The sequence below is a fragment of the Peromyscus californicus genome, unplaced genomic scaffold (genome assembly GCF_007827085.1).
Source record: "Peromyscus californicus insignis strain IS unplaced genomic scaffold, ASM782708v3 Scaffold_5__1_contigs__length_169319896, whole genome shotgun sequence".
NCBI classification, from domain to species: domain Eukaryota; kingdom Metazoa; phylum Chordata; class Mammalia; order Rodentia; family Cricetidae; genus Peromyscus; species Peromyscus californicus.
In genome coordinates this window covers 121646375-121666429 of record NW_026294573.1, presented here as the reverse complement: position 1 = coordinate 121666429, position 20055 = coordinate 121646375, and the positions used below count along the sequence as shown (strand labels likewise).

At 38.3% G+C, this 20055-nt stretch overlaps 1 protein-coding gene across 17 annotated transcripts in view; it reads right to left on the bottom strand.

The window, feature by feature from the left end:
• The window catches only part of LOC128096701 (uncharacterized), an 868750-nt gene extending 852650 nt beyond the window's left edge, over nt 1-16100 (bottom strand). For all 17 annotated transcript variants that reach the window (XR_008213714.1, XR_008213715.1, XM_052716602.1 and 14 more), the window contains exon 1: nt 15592-16100. The gene's annotated coding sequence lies outside the window, so the exon portion shown is untranslated. The remainder of the gene's footprint in view (nt 1-15591) is intronic.
• Nucleotides 16101-20055: the final 3955 nt, after the last annotated feature.

Genomic DNA, 20055 nt, shown 5'->3' with positions numbered 1-20055 from the left:
CATTAAATTTAAAGGTGCAGAGAAACAAAAACAAAGACTCCTTCTGACTTTATCTCACAATTGTATGAATTAACAATAGAAATTGCATGAAGTGTTCTTAAATCAATGAGCCTTCTAAGATCAAATTTTATGTTTGAAAAGTTGACAAGTGATTTTTGACTTAGATACTCATCTATAATATTAAATTTTAGAGTTTTGCCCAATAAACAACTCAAATTCTTTTAAGTTTTTTTGTTTTGGTTTGGTTTCTGTTTTTCAAGACAGTGTTTCTCTGTGTGTACCTGGCTGTCCTGGAACTAGATCTTTAGACCAGGCTGACCTTGAACTGCCTGCCTCTGCCTCCCTAAAGAAACATTTTAGGGAAACAAGGACCTTCCAGAGTGCAAGGTGCTAGGGGTTTAAACTGACACTGCTTTGGTCTACTGGGCAGCAGTAATCTTGAGCATGCTATGTATCCTCTCTAAACCTCATTTTCACAACTGAGAATGAAGATACTAGTTTGATTGCTGTGAGAATGAAGTGAGATGACGCACATGAGGTAGTCAGCACAACGCCTTCCACATAGCCAAATATTTCTACTTTTATTACCATGTTAGTCCCTGCCACACTCCAGAAAACCTCTCATAACCTCTGAGTCTTCATCTATAGACCGGCAGCAACAGTGCAAAGCGTGGGTCCCAAACATGTCATTGAGTCAAGAGAAATGGTTTTTCCTTATAAAAGCAACTTCGTAAGACACAGAAGAAAAGAGATTAAGGGAGATACACTTAATTATTTATCTTATGCAATATTGCAAAATTAAAATTCTGAGGCTGTCAGATGAATTGATCCTAAGTTTCTGCTGCTGAATATTCTGATTACATGTAGCAATATCAATTGCTACTAGTTCTCAAACAATAAAAGAGTACCATAAAGTATCAAATGGGGAGGGAGAGGAAAAAGGGAGAAAAGAGAGGGAATACAGGAAGTGACAGTTAAAACTAAGGGCCATTTGAGGGCTCATACAGAAACCTAATACAGTAGAAGCTTCCTAAAATATATACATGTATAAAGGCTATCTAAATGAAGTCTCCAAATATGGGGGAGATGGATTCTCAGCTGGACATCTTGTTACCAAATGAAGGTTCCAGGACCCAGACTGGGTTACGTCTAATTGATTTTTTTTTTTTTTTTTTTTTTTTTTTTGGATTTTCGAGACAGGGTTTCTCTGTGTAGCTTTGCGCCTCTCCTGGGACTCACTTGGTAGCCCAGGCTGGCCTCGAACTCACAGAGATCCGCCTGGCTCTGCCTCCCGAGTGCTGGGATTAAAGGCGTGCGCCACCACCGCCCGGCTCTAATTGATTTTTTTAACCGAAGGAGTACCTTTGGAACTCCCCAACAACCCAGACTATTGACAAGCCTGTTGGTCGCACTAGAAAAATGACAGTAAAGCCCTATTGCTGAAGACAACGCCTGCACACCTCACTGAACATGGAGAAGCTGAGCTGGTGCCTACCTGGATGGAGCCTTCACCCATACTGACTAGTGCGCATGGTACCAGAAGGCACTCACATGCTACCAAAGGAGAAAGATAAACACCAACCCAGCTACAAACCCTTGTGTCTACATTCTGTTTTTTAAATGATAGGTGTCTTGAGACCTATAAAGACCAAGATAGCATAATTCGTGTGACTGCTATCTAATACTGTGTATAAAACGTAAGCTGTATATATCAAAGTTAAGTAGACACATTAGGAAAATATTTAGCACTAGTAAGTTTTGAAGACACTACATGGTGAAGGAGAGAAACAACTCCTGCAAATTGTCCTGTGACCACCATACACATGCCACAACATGTAAACATGCATGTACACACATTTATTTTATATATATCACACAATAAATAAATGTGAAATTTAAAGTAGTATGGCCATTGGAGGTCAGTGCAACAAGAAGGTAGACTTTTGTTCTATTCCAATACTTGTTTGCAATGGATAAGATTTATTGTTCTTCATTGTAACTTGGTTTTACCTACATTCAGACTCCTAGGTTTGTTAGTGACTTTGTAGTCATTAAAGAAATAGGAAAGGAAGAAGTTCTGTTCATGGTAGTAACCCAGAATCCCAAGAGAAAGCCACAGGGCCCCATCTGCTGACAGTATAATCTTGTCCAAGTCATTTACTCTTTCTTCTTTAAAAGAGTAATAATTGGACATACTGGCAAGTAAAAAGGCTGAGGAAACTGTTAAGTAAAGCAGATGAATAGGTAAGTAACACAAGATTACTGTGACTCAGTTTCCACATTTATAAAATGAAATATGGGAGTCAACATTAATGACCTCTGAAGCACATAAATCCTGTGATTCTATGCTCAGAGGCATTCAAGTAAAAGCATATAAGCCCTTTCTCATTACATCTGTTCATTAAGTATAGACACAAGCCTTCAGATGAAATATCTTTTTTGCTGACTTCTTTCTTTGGAGACTACCAGGCACAGTAAACAGTGTTTATGCACTGTGACATTACCCAAAACAGCTCATATTAAATATAAATAGGCCCTCCCAAAAGAACCTAGACAATTATAAGCTTACTTGCAATTTAAAAAGCAGTGAGATGGCTCAGCAAGTAATGGTGCTTGCCACCAAAGCTGAAAACTTAACATTCGATACTTGGGACTCACATAGTGGAAGGAGAAAACTGACTCTCACGAGTTGTTCTCTGACCACCATACACATGCCATGACATGTGAGCATGCGTGCACACACATCTATACATACACAATAAATAAATATAATTTTTAAATAGTAAGGCCACTAAAATCCAGTGCAATGAGAAGATAGACAGGTTTTATTCCAGTACTAAGACAAGCAACTTTGCAATAAGATATTCCTGTTTTGATTTTATGCTATTAAAAAGAATGAACAACAATAACCAAAAAGGACCCTCATCAGGTATGACTAGTGTTACATTTAAATATTTATGCATAAATTTGTATTTATAATAAATCATAAAATATTATTGATTTATCTAGCAATTAAGCATGACAGTAGTCATGTGACACACCTCTACCAGGATGTATGTCGCTGGTTAGCCTTTTCACCATCATGGCCTATTAAAATCCAGTTGCGTTCTTCCTGTTGCTTTCATGGTGTTAGCTATGCCAACTACACATGCTAAGGAAGAACTCTCAGTGAGCCTGCCCTGCCTAAGCCAATGAGATGAAAATTGATTAGATATTAGAGCCATGGTCCCTTAGGTCTGAAATTTGTCCTATCAGTCAAAACTTACATCTTCCATAATGCCTTTATACATAAGTCCAAACTGCTCCTCCACCTCACTGTATTCTAGATTTTTTTTGTAATTGTTTCCGCTTTATATTAAAGTCCTTTTTTATACTCTAGTCTTCTTGCTTGGAATCCAATAATTTTTCTATCTCTTGTTTGCCATTACTTCTCTCTTTTTTTTGGGGGGTGGGGTTTTGAGACAGGGTTTCTCTGTGTAGCTTTGTGCCTTTCCTGGAACTCACTCTGTAGCCCAGGCTGGCCTTGAACTCGCAGAGATCCACCTGCCTCTGCCTCCCAAGTGCTGGGATTAAAGGCATGTGCCACCACTTCCCGGCCATTGTTTGCCATTACTAATGGGGCTAGAACTTAGATTTGTGTTTTCCCAGACACAAGCTAAAATTATGGGTCTGCCTTCCATAAATGTGCTGTCTCTATATCTGACTATAATTATCCATGCTATGAGGATACATGTATAGATAGGCTTTAAAAACTTACTGTTTTTAAAACCTCAGTGGTGTTAATGGTAGTTTGCCTAAGAACAGAACTCCAATCCCTAAAATACTAGAACTGGGATGTGTGGTTGTACACTCCATGGGCATCAGCCCAAATGGCATGTAAATCACAGTATGGTAAAATAACTGGTGTTCTGGCCAATGTCAGTTTCCAGTGTTTATTCACCCCTAATACTAACTTACTCCATTTACCAAATATTCCTATGCTCCCCAAATCACTTATGCTAGACACATATTAAGTTATCAGAACAACAAACTCAAAAGTGAAATAGTCTTTTAAAACATAGAAAGTTTATTCAAAATGGGCTAATAAGAAATGACCAAACAGTTTGCAAAAGACAAAGTACAAATGGCTAATAAATATAAAAAATGTTCAGCATGACAACCCATTAATTAGTGAAACGAATACTAAAAATAAATAAAGATTCCAAATCTTGTCCCAGCCAGAATGGTAGTCACTAAAACAAAGTAAATAGCTGGGCAGTGGTGGCATATATCTTTAATCCCAGCATTTGGGAAGCAGAGCCAGATGGATCTCTGTGAGTTCGAGGCCAGCCTGGTCTACAGAACAAGATCCAGGACAGGAACCCAAACTACACAGAGAAACACTGACTCAATAAATAAATAAATAAATAAATAAATAAATAAATAAATAAATAAATAAATAAATAAATAAATAAATAAATAAATAAATAAAAATAAAACAAAGTAAATAACAACAAATGTGTACAAGGAAGTTTAAAAAAAGGTAACATTAATACACTGCCAGAAGAAATGTGAAATAACCTAGCCACTGTGTAAATTAATGGAAAGGTTCCTCAAAATCCTAAATTATGAGGCATCTATAACATTCTCGGGTATTTATCAGAAGGACTCTAACATAGCATATCATAGAGATGCTTGCATACCAATATTTAATTAAGCACTGCTCACAATAGCTAAGTATAGAACCAATTTAAGTGCCCATCAACAAAAGTGTGGATAAAAAAAAAAATATGTTCTATACATGATGCATATGATAACAACTAATGAAAGAAGGGTCTATAAATTTGAAGGTGAGCAGGAAAGGTATATGGAGGGAGGAAAGGGAAGGGACACGTAATTAAATTATAACCTCAAAAGATTTTTAAATTTTTTTCAGTTAACAAAAAGAAAAGGCGGGACTTCCACTGCTCTGGTGAAGGCTACACCAGAGTCTCTTCCTGGGTTCACCTATCTGGTTTTTTGGATTGCTTGCCCTGCACCCATTCTTCTGATTGGCATAGACTGCTCCTGGGCAATGAAAGTCTGCCAGAGTTGGGGCCGGGACACAGCAGGGCAAGCAATCCAAAAAACCAGATAGGCAAACCCAAGAAGAGACTCCCTATGGGACCAGAGACCACATCTGCAACCAGAACCACAGACAGACAACACGCCAGTGGACCTCCTCCACTCACTCAGTGCCTCCAATCCCTACTCCCTTCCTCATCACCATATCCTACTCAGCAACTCAGGCAGAGACCTACTGCTGCACCAAAGGCCAAGCTAGCCACCAGAAGTCCAAGCCCCCATCTTGGACAGAGACCACATACTGGATCAGACATCAAACTGCCCACCAGAAATCCAGGCCACAAAGACCAGAAGACCAAAAAAGAAACAGAAACCAAAGAACAATACACCAATCCAACAAAAACAAACTGAGATATGAGCACCTAGATGTATAATCACACCAAATACACAGATGCCTAAACACCAGAGTAAGAACACAATCAACAACAGCCAGGGCAACAAGGCACCACCAGAGCCCAGCTATCCCAAGACAGAAAGCCCTGAGTATTCCAATGCAGAAGCACAGGAAAATGATTGTAAAACCAACTTTATGAAGATGATAGAGGTCCTTAAAGCAGAAATGAAAAAAAAAAATCCCTTAGAGAAATCAAGGAAAACAAACAAAAAAATTGGAGGAAATCAATAAAGTAATTAAAGAATGCTAAGAAAGCCAAGAAACAACGAACACACAGGTGAAGGAAACTGTTCAAGACCTGAAAATGGAAATAAAAGCAATAAAAAATACAAACTGAATCCTGGTAGCCCCATTACCTTAAATTCTTTTAACATTAATGTTGAGAGATGTGTTTGCAGATATCAGAGTGCATCGTAGCTGAAACAAAGCTTTGAAAATAACTTAAAGTTGGACTAGGATGTTTTTGTTAAATAGTTTTGAGGTGAAAAACCCAAGAAGACAATCTAAAGTTTTAGAAAGGCACATAGTTGAGTAAGGAACTCTTTAAGGTCAGAAAACAAGAACAAAGCAGCCTGATTATTACTAACTGATGCACTTTTCTTGCTAGGATTGGTTAAATATCAAAGGTGATGATTAATTCCTTATACCCATTTTTGCCCTCAATCTCCTGATATAAGAAACTATTGATGAGTGGGTATGCACCCTAAAGGTTTAAAATAGAGCTGACTGATTCTTTTTCATATATAAAAGTTCAGGTTTGTGATTCCTTTAAGATTCCTTATAAGATTACCTTTCAAGATAAGTAATAAAGTAATTGGTCCTTTTCTTTGTAACTTCAAAATACAGCCTGCCAGTAAAAGACCTGACTGAGAAGAATATCTTGTTTGCCTACATGGTTAATCTATAGCAAGTTTCTTGGGTATGAATGTATGTGGGTTCTTGGGATAATTTGTTTTTCACCTATAATATGTAAAATGTTTAATCATGTAAGGGATATGGGAAAATGCTGTTTTTTCCTTGTATTCATTGCATTCATTCACTTGAAAAACAGAATGTAACCATATTTTAAGTTTTATATTGCCTGAAAAATTTTGCTGTGGATATAAACTATAAGGGAAAGAGTAAAGAGAGAGTTAAAATGAGTTAGAAGGAAAACATCAAGAACGAAAGAATTAGGATGAAAACATCAAGAACAAAAGAATTAGGAGAAGAACATCAAAAGAGTTAGAAGAAGGAAAGCATCAAGAGATGCAGAAGGGACATTTCTGGATAGAGATAAGAAAAGAAAATATAGAACACAAAATAAAGAACACAGAAGAATTAAGAAGGAAATCAAGAGAGAGTATGAGTGTTTTTTCCTAACTCTCAGATAAAAAAGTCATAGTATGTGCTGACTCCATGGACTCCCTTTGAGCCCTGTCCTGCTTGAAGCTGGTCTTCCAGGCATTGATAACACACCCAAAAGACCACCCATCATGAACAAGTAGGCTTCATCCTGGAGGTGCAAGGATGGTTCAACATACAAAAATCTGTCAATGTAACCCACCACATAAACAAACTGAAAGAAAAAAAACATATGATCATCTCATTAGATGATGAAAAAGTCTTTGGCAAACTCCAACACTCCTTCACGATAATGGTCTTGGAAAGATCAAGGATACAAGGGGCATTCCTAGACATAATAAAGGCAATTTGCAGCAAGCTTATAGCCAAAATCTCATTAAATGGAGAGAAACTCAAAGCAATTAAACTCAAATCAGGAACAAGACAAGGCTTCCCACTCTCACCATATCTATTCAATACAGTACTTAAAGTTCCAGCAAGAGCCATAAAACAACTAAAGAAGATCAAGGCGATACATATTGGAAAGGAAGAAATCAAAGTATCATTATTCACAGATGATATGATAGTATACATAAATGATCCCAAAAATTCTACCTGGGAACTCCTACCACTGATAAACACCTTTAGTGAAGTGTCTGGATACAAGATTAACTCAAAAAAAAAATCAGTAACCCCCCTATATATAAATGACAAATGGGTTGAGAAAGAAATAAGGGAATAAACACCCACTAGAATAGCTGCAAATAATATAAAATATCTTGATGTAACTCTAACCAAACAAGTGAAAGACCTGTACAAGAACTTCAAGTCTTTGAAGAAAGAAATTGAAGAAGATATCAGAAGTTGGAAAGATCTCCCACGCTCATGAATCAGTAGGATTAACATAGTAAAAATGGCCATCTTACCAAAAGCCAGCTATAGATTCAATGCTATCCTCATTAAAATCCCAGTGCAATTATTTCTTTTAAAGATTTATTTGCTATGTATACAGTGTTCTGCCTACATATATACCTGCCTACCAGAAGAGGGCACAAGATCGAATTATAGATGGTTGTGAGCCACTATGTGGTTGCTGGGAATTGAACTCAGGACCTCTGGAAGAGCAATCAGTGCTTCTAACCTCTGAGCCATCTCTCCAGCCCCACTCCCAGCACAATTCTTTACAGACATTGAAAGAACAATATTCAATTTCATATGAAAAAACAAAAAACCCAGGAAAGTTAAAACACTCCTATATAATAAAAGAACTTCTGAAGGTATCACTATCCCTGATTTCAAGCTGTACTGCAGAGCTATAATAATAAAAACTGCATGGTATTGGCTTAAAAACAGACAGATGAATCAATGGAATTTTATCAAAGATCCAGATGTAAATCCACATACATATAAACATTTGATTTCCCATAAAGAAGCCAGAAATATACAATATAAAAAAGAAAATATCTTCAACAAATGGTGCTGGTCTAACTAGATATTGATATGTAGAAGAATGCACATAGATCCATATCTACCACCCTGCACAAAACTCAAGTACAAGTGGATCAAAGACCTCAACATAAAACCAGGTACACTGACACTGATACAAGAGTAAGTGAGGAATAGCCTTGAACACATTGGCACAGGATACAACAACTTGAACAGAACACTAAGATACATAACACTAAGATACACAACACTAAGAACATAGCACTACACTGACACTGATACAAGAGAAAGTGGGGAATAGCCTTGAACACATTGACACAGGAGACAACAACTTGAACAGAACACTAAGATACATAACACTAAGAACATAGCACTAAGATCAACAATTAATAAATGGGACCTCATGAAACTGAAATGCTCTGTAAGGCAAGGGACACCATCAGTAGGACAAAATGGCAGCCCACAGAATGGGAAAAGATTTTTACCAACTCTACATGAGAAAGAGCACTAATACCCAAAATACATAAAGAACTCAAGAAATTAGACATCAACAAACTAAATAATCCACTTAAAAAATGGAGTACATGTAGCTAGAGTTTTCCTGCCTGGCCCACAGTCAGGACAAATCTCTGACACCCGCCAGTCCCACAGCTGCTCAGACCCAACCAAGTAAACACAGAGACTTATATTGGTTACAAACTGTATGGCTGTGGCAGGCTTCTTGCTAACTGTTCTTATATCTTGAATTAATCCATTTCTATAAATCTATACCTTGCCATGTGGCTCGTGGTTTACCAGCATCTTCACATGCTGCTTGTCATGGCAGAGGCTGGCAGTGTCTCCTCCCACCTTCCTGTTCTCTCAGTTCTCCTCTCTGTTAGTCCTGCCTATAATTCCTGCCTGGCCACTGGCCAATCAGTGTTTTATTTATTGACCAATCAGAGCAACAGATTTGACATACAGACCATCCCACAGCACTTCCCCTTCTCTTTTTTAAAAAAAGGAAGGTTTTAACTTTTACACATCTCCAAAGTCATCTTGGTATATTTGGGAATTTGGGCTCACTCCTTCTTTAAACTCAAGCATGTTGTTAAAACGAAAATGCAAACTCCCTGTATCATTCCAGAAGAAAAGAGCCATCTTCTGCCATGGGACAGGAGAAAAGTCAAATTGATTAAGGGACTATTCTATTACTAATCTCAACTCTTTGATTCTATTCTGATTCTTTAAACGTTTCTTAAAGTATAAATTTTATATCAAAATTTACAAGATTAATATACATTTTAAACTTTGTTAAGATATGAATGGTCATATAGAGTACTAACTAATTCTAGAAAAAAGGCTTCAATTAGCTGTATATGTATGTCTTTGTGTTCGAGTCTCTTATTAGTTTTCTGCAGGAAATCACGGCCAGGCCTAACATCAACTGAAGTCTCCAGGAAGAAGATTGGGACCCCACAACAACAACAATTCCATGTGGACAATAATAATATCACTAAGCTGACAAACATCATCTACAGATCAACTTTTAACTACAAAGTGCTCAGAGCAATTTTGAGAGGGCTAGCTGAGATGATCCAGTCTCAAAGACTACTTGAATAAGGACTTCAGATAAACCCTGAACTTTGGCATTATACACAGACTGGATAATGAAGGATATAGTTACCTTTCCTAGAATTTGACAATTAACCTAAAATTTTTCTTTCAGGATAAAGATAACTTCGCCCATACCTAGCAGGAAGCAATTTTAAGAATACAACGCCCACATTCCCAAAGAGGTGGGGTGGGGTGGGTGGTTTTTTGGTCTTTTTAATGGGTTTTGGGTCTGGGATAATTTTCATTGTTTAGGGGGGTTGGTTACAAGTTGTTGCCAAGGTTTAGGGAAAAGGCTAAGCAAAGGAGATTAGATTTAAGGTTTTTGTTTTTTAAAAAAAAAAAGAAAAGAAAAAGACAATTACTAGTTTTAAATACTTTACATTGGATTGGATTGTTTTATATTGTATACAAATTATATATATTGAAATTGATATTGTTAGAAAATGCTATATGTATATTTCTAATTGTACTTATACCGTTCATTTAACAATGTAATGCAATTTTCTGATCCTTGAATGTTATTATTACCAACTATTAGGATATAAAGAAATGAAAGTTAGTAGTTAGACATTACAATAGAACTTGTAGTCATATTAGATATGTTTTAAAAATTGAGCAGATATATTTTAGATAGACAGGTCATCTTCAAACCCTGTAGAGATCTACAGAATATGGCATTTAGAATGTTTTTTTTTTTTTTTTTTTTTTTTTGGTTTTTCGAGACAGGGTTTCTCTGTGTAGCTTTGCGCCTGTCCTGGAACTCACTTGGTAGCCCAGGCTGGCCTCTAACTCACAGAGATCCGCCTGGCTCTGCCTCCCGAGTGCTGGGATTAAAGGCGTGCGCCACCACCGCCCGGCTAGAATGTTTTAATAACTTAGAAAATTTTTCTTTTTTGTTATGACTATGAGACATGTCGGCTCCTGGCAGTACCAATCTACTTCAGAGAAAATATGGGCATTGAAAAAACTGCAATTGGAGTTAACTTTCATTGTGGCAAAATTTAGCCACTGGACAACAAAGTATCCTCGAATCAACTGCTGACAAACAGGACAGACAGGACATGAAACAAAGGACTACTGATTCTTGCCAAAACAAGTGTGATTATGGCTTTATCAAAAGGCATCTTCTGAGGCCAGGACAATATGGTACCATCCCTGAAGTAGCCTTTGCAATTTGGAAAAGGTACAGTGCCCTTTTCTCCGAAGGCAGCTGAACAGGCAGTGGGCCGATGGCCTCTGATGTGCAATGGAACAGCAGCTGAAACAGTTATTCTTGAAGAGTAACTAAGCTCACACCTCTCAATAGTAGACTGGCATTTAATAGAGGGATGTGGAGAAGAACAGGATGCTGAGATGAAGCCATATATACACAGCCAAGAAGAATGGACAGCTGAATTAAAAAACCATCAACAATTTCCAGAATTTAAAATCCTGAATCATGACATGACACTAGTGGAATTCAGGTGTTTCTGGTACATGGACTGCTCTCACCCAATGTGAAGTTGAACTGTTGACCTTGTGTACATCCTACTTCACAAATGAGTCTGTCAGATACGCTAAGCCTATAGGCTGAAGATGATGCCCCAACACTGCAGAGAAACCTAGGTGACTGTCCAGACAGCTGGCTGTTTCTGTCAACTCACAAATTTTTTGGAAGTTGCTTGCATGCACTTTCTGTTTTTAATTTTTTATGTAATATTATTTCCTTCTTGGGTCTCTGAGGGAGTTGAAGATTAGTTAGTTATAGTTGAAGACTAGTTAGGATAGAAAATGAATTAGGTACATTTTGAACTTACCAAAATAGGATAGATAATGGAATTATTTTCTCTGAATTTGTCAAATACAAATTGGCTAGACATTGTTTAAATATTTATTACTTGTATATATTGTATATAGTTATTGTACTTTTCTATATAGTTTTTCTTATGTTAGTTATAACCTTTTTCCTTTTTATTAAAATAGAAAAGGGGAAATATGGTGATATTTTATTTCTACTGAAATATGATTTTATTTGTATGTTAATAAATAAAGTTGCCTGGGGATCAGAGTTAATAGCAAGCCATAGCAGAGCTGGGCATTCATGGCGCACGCCTTTAATCCCAGCACTTGGTAGGCAGAGCTAGGTAGATCTCTGTGTGGTCAAGGATACAGCCAGCATTGGAGACACATGCCTTTAATCTCAATACCAACCATAGAGGATCTGGAGGTCTATACAAACAGGCAGTGACGAGGTGGTCATGTGGTTGGGTTTACAACCAATGAGAAGGCAGAATAGAAAGTCTATATAAAGACAAACACTCAGGAAGTAGGTCTCTCTTGGCTCGAGAGGCTAGCTGCAGCAGACGGGTGGTTTCTCAGAAAATTGAGAATCAATCTTCCTTAAGACTCAGCTATACCATTCCTGGGCATATATCCAAAGGATGTATAAGGACACTTACTCAACTATGTTTATAACAGTTTCATTCTTAATGACAGAAACTAGAAACAAGCTAAATGCCCCTCAACTGAAGAATGGATAAAGAAAATGTCGTACATTTGCATGATGGAGAAATATTCAGCTGTTAAAATCAATGACATCAGGAAATTTGAAGGCAAATGGATAGAACTAGAAAAAATCATCCTGAGTGAGGTAACTCAGACCAATAAAGACAAACCTGGTATGTACTCATTACTTAATTCTAATGTCAATCACTCAACACAGACTTCCTGAAGCTAGCTCAACAAAGATCTGTGTTCTTCTTATGTTATGTTCCCATTGATAATATCAAGTAGAGAAAATGTTCGTAGTGTATAGAAAAGTTGAACCTAAGCCATGACAGTGTCACTTTCCAAAGAGTTCTTATGAAATCAAAGCACAGCAGCAACTCCTACAGAAGTTGTTTACAAGTGCTGCCTGTCCATCAGAATCAGTTTTGAACCTTTTGTTAAAGAAAAAAAGCAGGTAGTCCCAATATCCACTGTAGAGTGGAATGTTTGAGGTGGGGGCACTTAGCGTCTCAGCTGATTCTGATGCAGACAAGTAGATGAAGAGTGATGGGCTGGTGTCACCACAGAGGTAGACTAGGCCACTTCTGGTGAATGGAGTTGTGGAATCAAAGTGATAAGAGAAGCTCTAAGCCAGAACTCAGCAGGCAGCTAGGGCTACAACTGTACAGGTTGGGACTCTCTGGGACAGCAGAGAGTTGAAGCTGGCAATCCAAAATGGAAGCTCCTCTACCTGAACTAGAACACATCAGAACTGGAGGGAGACTAGGGTTCACTGATGGTTCATTGCACCAGGCCTACCTTCCAGATATACTGGAAATAAGATGCATTTGAGACCTCGCCAAATGAAGGTTTCCACATTCAGCCACATTACATCATCAGGAAACTGTGCTGGGCCTCAACTCAGATCTACTGAATCAGGTTCAGGATTTTAACCAGATCTCCAAATAACCAAAAGTCCACAGTGAAATCTGAGATGCACTGAAGCCTGGTTCCTGGACTTCCTGGGCTAGGTGAAAGAAATCTAACTGTGAGCAGCTTGTGGTCACTCAATTCAATTTCACCACACTAAATAGGCTAACAATCTGTATGCTTTAAGCTCCTTTCATCCATCACATCTCTGTGTTAAAGATCCAAGAATTATTGTGACAGAATTCCCCAATAAACATTACCCCACCAAAAATGTTCTAAGTATTATAAAGAAGTAAAATACATCATACACACTAAGAAAAAACATTTTCTTTTACTCTGTTGAAATCACTTTCAGAAGTTACATACAATGACAAGTTAGAAAGGTTTTGAAGACATGACTCTTAAAAGCAAGATTTCCTCATGTTGGTCTTTTCAACAAGACCTAACAGTCCAGGATCAAGTAATCCTCCAGGCTTAGCCCCTCACCAAATCCACCCCCAGCAGCTGGGACCACAGAATGAGTCACTGTGTCTACCTACTTTTTATTTAAGTAATTTTCAAATGTAGAGGAAATCATAATATTTTCATTTGTCATCTCATTCTTTTAAACCCTATGCTGGCTTATACTGTTTTGCAATTCAACTATCTTTTTTAAAATCTTCTAAGCTATAAATGGCACTTTTAAAAAGTGCTGTGCATTTTAATTTCCAGATGCCCATTTTTACTAAGATTTCTAATACATGGGTTTGAGAAATGAATGCAAATTAGACAGATAAATGATAAGGCAATGATGCTGCATTAGTAAACATTAAACATCAGTCTTCAAAAATATACTAGTTTAACGAACAATGGGCTCGTAAAACAGTTCCATTTAAAAAATGCCTAGCTGGTTGCTAAACTTTTAAAATGTGAAATGTTTTCCTGAAGTTTGTATACATCTTTTAAGTATTGATAATGTTTCTGAATAGTTCATTCAAGCATAAAATTTATGACAGAACATTCAAAAAATGAACTCCAACTGACAAGTCTAAGAAACGTTTAAGTTGCCCTGACAATTCCAATCTACTTTTCCTTTCATGCCCAGGTTCACTTCATATCTCATTTGAGTCTCAAGCCTGCCTTCAGATGCCACTGGAACAAAACCATCAGCAAGCTCCATCTCCATTTGGGCATGTAACCCTTTTATAAACACAGTCCGAGCCAAACACCATTGTAACCTGATTTGCATTTGCACTAACTAAATTACAAAGCACACTGAGAGTGCCGGCTAAGCATTCCACAGACTTGTTAGGACGATATATTGCGCAGCTTCTGTGAACACTAATTAAAAAGGTTTTATCTTTCCCCTCTGGTCCACTGAAATCGTGCAAATGTCTTTCCTGCTACAACTTTGTTCAAGCACAGTTTTCAAACATGTGATCGGAGCCAGGCAACTATTGAAGGTAACGTGATTCTGTCTCCTCGGTGGACAAGCTCTAGAGACGAAGTTTTCATCTAAACTTTGAGCTTCCTTCCCTTTGCTATTTTGTGTTGTGCAACCTTGGCATTATCCAACTGTGGACTTTTATCTGTGAATATCTAAATCCTGTCTTGTGGAAAACTAATTACTGAACCACTGAGAGCTTCATAATGTCCTGCATTTAAGTCCTGAGCATCATACATAATGCATAGGCAGCAGTCCCTGCACTCTGATTACAGAACACTGTCATTAAGTGAGCAAATTAAAGATGTGAATAATTCACTGGCTGCGCTTATTGTCAGCACTGCATTGTGAAATTAGAATTTCTAATAAGTACTGCAATTTTTTTAACCCAATTAACACAGAGAACATCTTGAGACTGATTAGTACAATAAAAATTATTACCTTATTCTTTTGCTTCACAACAGCCAAATTAAATACTGTACTTAATTATGCTGCATTCATTCCTTCTCTGCTAAAAAAAAAAAATCCTATCATTTTAATAAGAGGTCTAATATTTGTAGATGAGCTGAAAATGTAACACATGCATCTGTAGCTCACTGTCTTTTTGCAAAGTTTTTTTAGGAGTCTAAACAGCACTATTGTCACCAGTGGTGGATGGTGATGGCATTAGCGTGTTCTTAAAGCAAACATTTTCCCTAAAAACAAACAGCATATACATCATTGACAAAGTAATCAGCCTCTAAGAATTGAGTTGAATCTATTAAACCTCTGCTTTTTCTTAACTCTTTAGATGCAGATTAACACTGATTTGTCCCCACCACACTGTTTGTGGCTGAAGATGACATATATATATTTAAGAAATATAATTGACTTAGGAAAATAACCAAGTATCTGAAGCAGGGGGTCTTACCTTGGATGATCATTTAGCAAACAGGGATCTGTCTGACTCCTGTGAGGCAAGTAGGAAAGTCCAGTTTATGCTCGGTACGATGATCCTACGCAGAGAGTGTCTGCTGCCATATTAAATAAAGAAAATGATCATTTCAACCGAGGCTTTTGTCTCTCAATATTTCCTCCTGCTGTCCCTTTCGAATCAAAACCCAGGAAAGCAGGCACATCTGGTGGCAGTCCCTGCCCCTGACCGCAGCAGCCTCTGGAGAACCCCCCCTTCCTTTTCAGCTCCTCTGCATCCCTTCCTGGGTAACTTCACCCCCCTGAAATGGGGGGAAGAACGATGACATTGCAGGCAGAATATGAGATTGTTTGTTCAGCCTCTGCAGCCACCTCCTTCCTGTCTAGATATTTCACAGAAAGGGAATGAGAGGGAGAAACAGCGAAGGTGCTCTGAAAATCAGTCAGATACAATGCAATAGGGAGATGGAGAGGAGGGAAAGGAGAAAGAGAGAGAGGGAGAGAGAGAGAAGGGGGTGGCTGTCAGTGCAGATAAATCTGCATATGGAAATTAGGGTTATCCTGGGTACAGTTTTATTTAACTATGATCTACTGTTTTTTAAATTAGACCAGAATTTTAGCAAAGGAAAGAAAGTGAGTCTTGAAAACAGACTAACTTCTAATTCAATAGACTTAAAATTTCATTACACCTGCAAATAGCTGATCCAGAAGTTGTAGGAAAAATAAATGGAACAAAATACAGAATGCTCCCCCTGTTAATATGCTTATGAATGAAAATGAAGATGACACCAACACCACATAAAAAATAAATGGAAATTAGGATTAGTCATGGAAAGAATTACAAGAAAGAAAAGAGAGGGAAAGAGAAAGAAAAGAAAAGCTGTCCTGGGCTGGTTTTCATAAAATGTACCCCCTTAAAATTATACAGGAGTCTAGGGAAGAATGTTGTCCAAATTGGGTAACTGGCACTATGTGTGGAAACAAATAGTAACACATTCTGATACTTTACTATCAGATATAGCATGGTTTTTCTTCCTCAAAGAAGTCCTTTTTTGCATCTCTGACCCAAGGTACAGTGCATCCCACCATAATCTGTTTGAAAACGTCCTGGTTCTGAACACATTTGGAGTGTTAAGAAAAAAAACAATGAGGCATAGGAACAGAACGATCACAGGGTGCTCACTAGTGAGCCCAGAAACGAGTACTCTACCAGCAAGAGAACAGTGTTTACCCAGAAAGTAGTATGCGCTAAGGGAGTGATGTGAGAGGCGGACTGGTGATGTGGACATGTTAACTCTCCCATGAAACATTTATCCAGTAACCATCACATTGCCAGTATTGGGCTAAGAAGACTTAAGACGAACACTGCGTGGTTCCTGATCTCAAGAGCCTAGAATTCCGTGAAAAATAAGCTTAAGATGAAATGTGCTGTGCAGCTGTTTCCTCTGAGTTAAAACACTCAGTTCTGGAAGAAGGCTCAAGAGGAGAAACTAAAAGTCACCGGAAGCTCGTGAAGTTGCAAGAAACCATGAAGCCCTTCTCACAACTGTAACAGTAAATACCCTAGGGAAAGGAGACTCTCGGTGGGGAGACTCACTACAAATTGTGCAGGAGCTTCAAGGAAGCAAATGTTGAGAGTAGTCACCCACACTGTCCTAGACTTTGGGGCAGTGTAGCTACCTTTGAGTCATCCATACTTCCCTAAGTAATCCTGGTGACCTCTGGTTCATTGAGTTAGATGGGCAAGAATCATTTCTGCAGTCCATTGTGGATGCCTTAGACAGGGTGAATGAACATTGTTCCTGTCTCCCTAGGAAAAATCACAACAGGTGGTGTGAACTTCTAAGTAGAAGGGTGGAAACAGTCCTGACAAGTATCACAGGCAGATGTTAGTGCCCTGAAGACGAGTTCCCCAATTATTTGTCTGATTGGATCCTTCAAGACCAGATCACATATCTTTAGCAAGTTACTTTGTGCCTATGACCCTTAATTTCTTCAGCTGTAAAAATAATAGTAATTCCTGCTATTAAAATGCGGAACTGAGGCTGGGGGAATGACTCAGTGGGTAAAAAAAAACCAACAACTTTCTGCACAAGAATGAGAACCTGTAAAAGCAGAGTGTAGCAGGGATGGAGACAGAGGGATTCCAAGGGCTGTCTGGCCACCTAGTTTATCTGAAACAGAGAGCTCCAGGTTCAGAGATCCTGTCTCAAAAAGTGAGGTGAAGAGGAACAGAGGAAGACAGCTGATGCAAACCTCTGGTGCCTATACATGATCACACAGGAGAGAGCACCTGCATGTACACATGCTCACACACATGCACACACCACACACAAATAAATAAATAAATAAATAAATAAATAAATAAATAAATAAATAAATAAAAGACTTATGTGAGAATAATGAAAGTAAGCCTTTTATCTGATCATTATAACTGATCGGTCACACTGAGAATCACAAATGATTCTCAGTTCAAACGGCATCTCCTCTGGCAGAGCTCTGGGAACCCTTCCCCAGTGTCTGCACACACATTTAGAGGCTTCTGCTACAACCCCATCGCTTTTCATTACACTCTCTCACTGCGACTTTCAGCCACTCCATTTCACTAGCAGGGGTTCATAACTTACAACCATTCCACCTCACCGTAGAAGAAGATAGCGTGGTCTGGAGATACTCATTTTCAGAACCACATGAGGAAAGACGCTATTAGCATCTATTGGACAGAGGCTAGAGATGCTGCTAAACATTCTGCAAATTTGTTCCTAAGAAATTGACACTTGGGAGCCTCAGAAGAAAGACTGGTTATAGGATATCAGCAAAGGGAGTCTGAAGCATCCGCAGTGGTGAAAGGTAAGAAGCACCAGTCAAACAAACAAAACCCAAACCAAAGTTTATTATATTTTCTCTATTATTGTGTGGGGTGTGTGTGTGTGTGTGTGTGTGTGTGTGTGTGTGTGTGATGTGTATTGCACTCCGAGGACAACTTTTAAGAGTCAATTCTACCTTTCCACTGTGGATTCCAGTAATGGAACTCAGGTTATCAGGCTTGCTCAAAAAGCTCCTTATCTGCTGAGCATCTACCTGGTCCCAAACAAATAAAATCTTTAAATGTGTATTGATAGGAGTCTGTGAAAGAGACACAGAAACCATATGAAAGGGCTCCTAGAGGCTGTCACTGGAACTATTTATCAATCAAATATTCAGAGTAGCATGGGGTTACAGTTGAAGATAGAATAAGAACGAGCAATAATGTGGACTGATGCTAAATAATAGTGGTGGATGGGACTCAAGGTCCTCAGCACTGAAAAAAATAAATGAGGAAGAAAGAAAAATGAGTGCAAATAAGTGGAGGAAAAGAGACAACCCCTTATTATAGAATAATTTCTCCTTTTTTAAATGAAATTAGCCTATCTCATTTCATTATATTAACACAAAACTGATTAATACAGATAGATAAGTGGACAGATTCTGAAGACAAGATTACTAGGTTGAAATGCTAGCATTGTCTTCCATTAGTTGGCTTATATCTAGTCAAACATAAGACAGGTGGATAGTTAAATAGGGGATAGATAGGAGATAGATAGATAGATGGATAGAAGTTTGCAAAGTACTAATAATATTACCAGTGTGTCAAGGATTAAATGAGCTGAGAGATTTAAGGCACATACAACAAAGTCAAGTACTTCCAAGTGAGGTACAGTTAGTTACAGATAGGCATCTGTCCTAGTTTGTTTTCTGTGGCTGTGACAAAAACACAGCTTGAGGAAGAAGGGTCTTATTTGGTTTACATTGCTGGATCACAGACTGTCATTGAGGGAAGTCAGGATGCAAACTCAAACTAGAGCTGGGGCATGAACTATGGAGGAATACCATTTGTTAGCTAACTTTCCATGGCTTGCTCAGCTTCCTTTCCTATTCAAACCAGGACCACCTGCCCAGGGTGGCACACCCATAGTAAGATGTTTCCCCATTAGTCATTTAAAAAAAAAAAATGTCCTATTGACAACCCCATAGGACAATCTGATGGAAGCTATTCCCCAATTGAGATTCCCTCTTCCTAGGGAAATTTCCAACAAAGGGAGGAAAGGATTGCTTTGGCTGCACTTCCGGGTCACAATCTGTTATTGAGGAGAGTCAAAGCAGAAACTCAAGTTGCAGCTTGAAGTACAATCCATGGAGCTCACTGGCTTGCTCACTCACAGGCTCAGGTTTAACTAGTTTTCTTATACAGCCCAGGACCACTTCCCTAATGACAGTGCCACCCACATGGTCTGGGCTCTCCTGCAATGATAAAGAATCAAGACAGTCCCTCACAGACGTTCAGCAGACCAACCTGATGAAGACAGTTTTGTGCTAAGAATCTCTTAATACTGCAGCCAAAGTGTTTTTATAACAAAGGCTGTTTACTTCCTCAGCTCAGAATCCCCAATGGTTTCCTGTGGTGCTTAGAGTCAAGGACAGA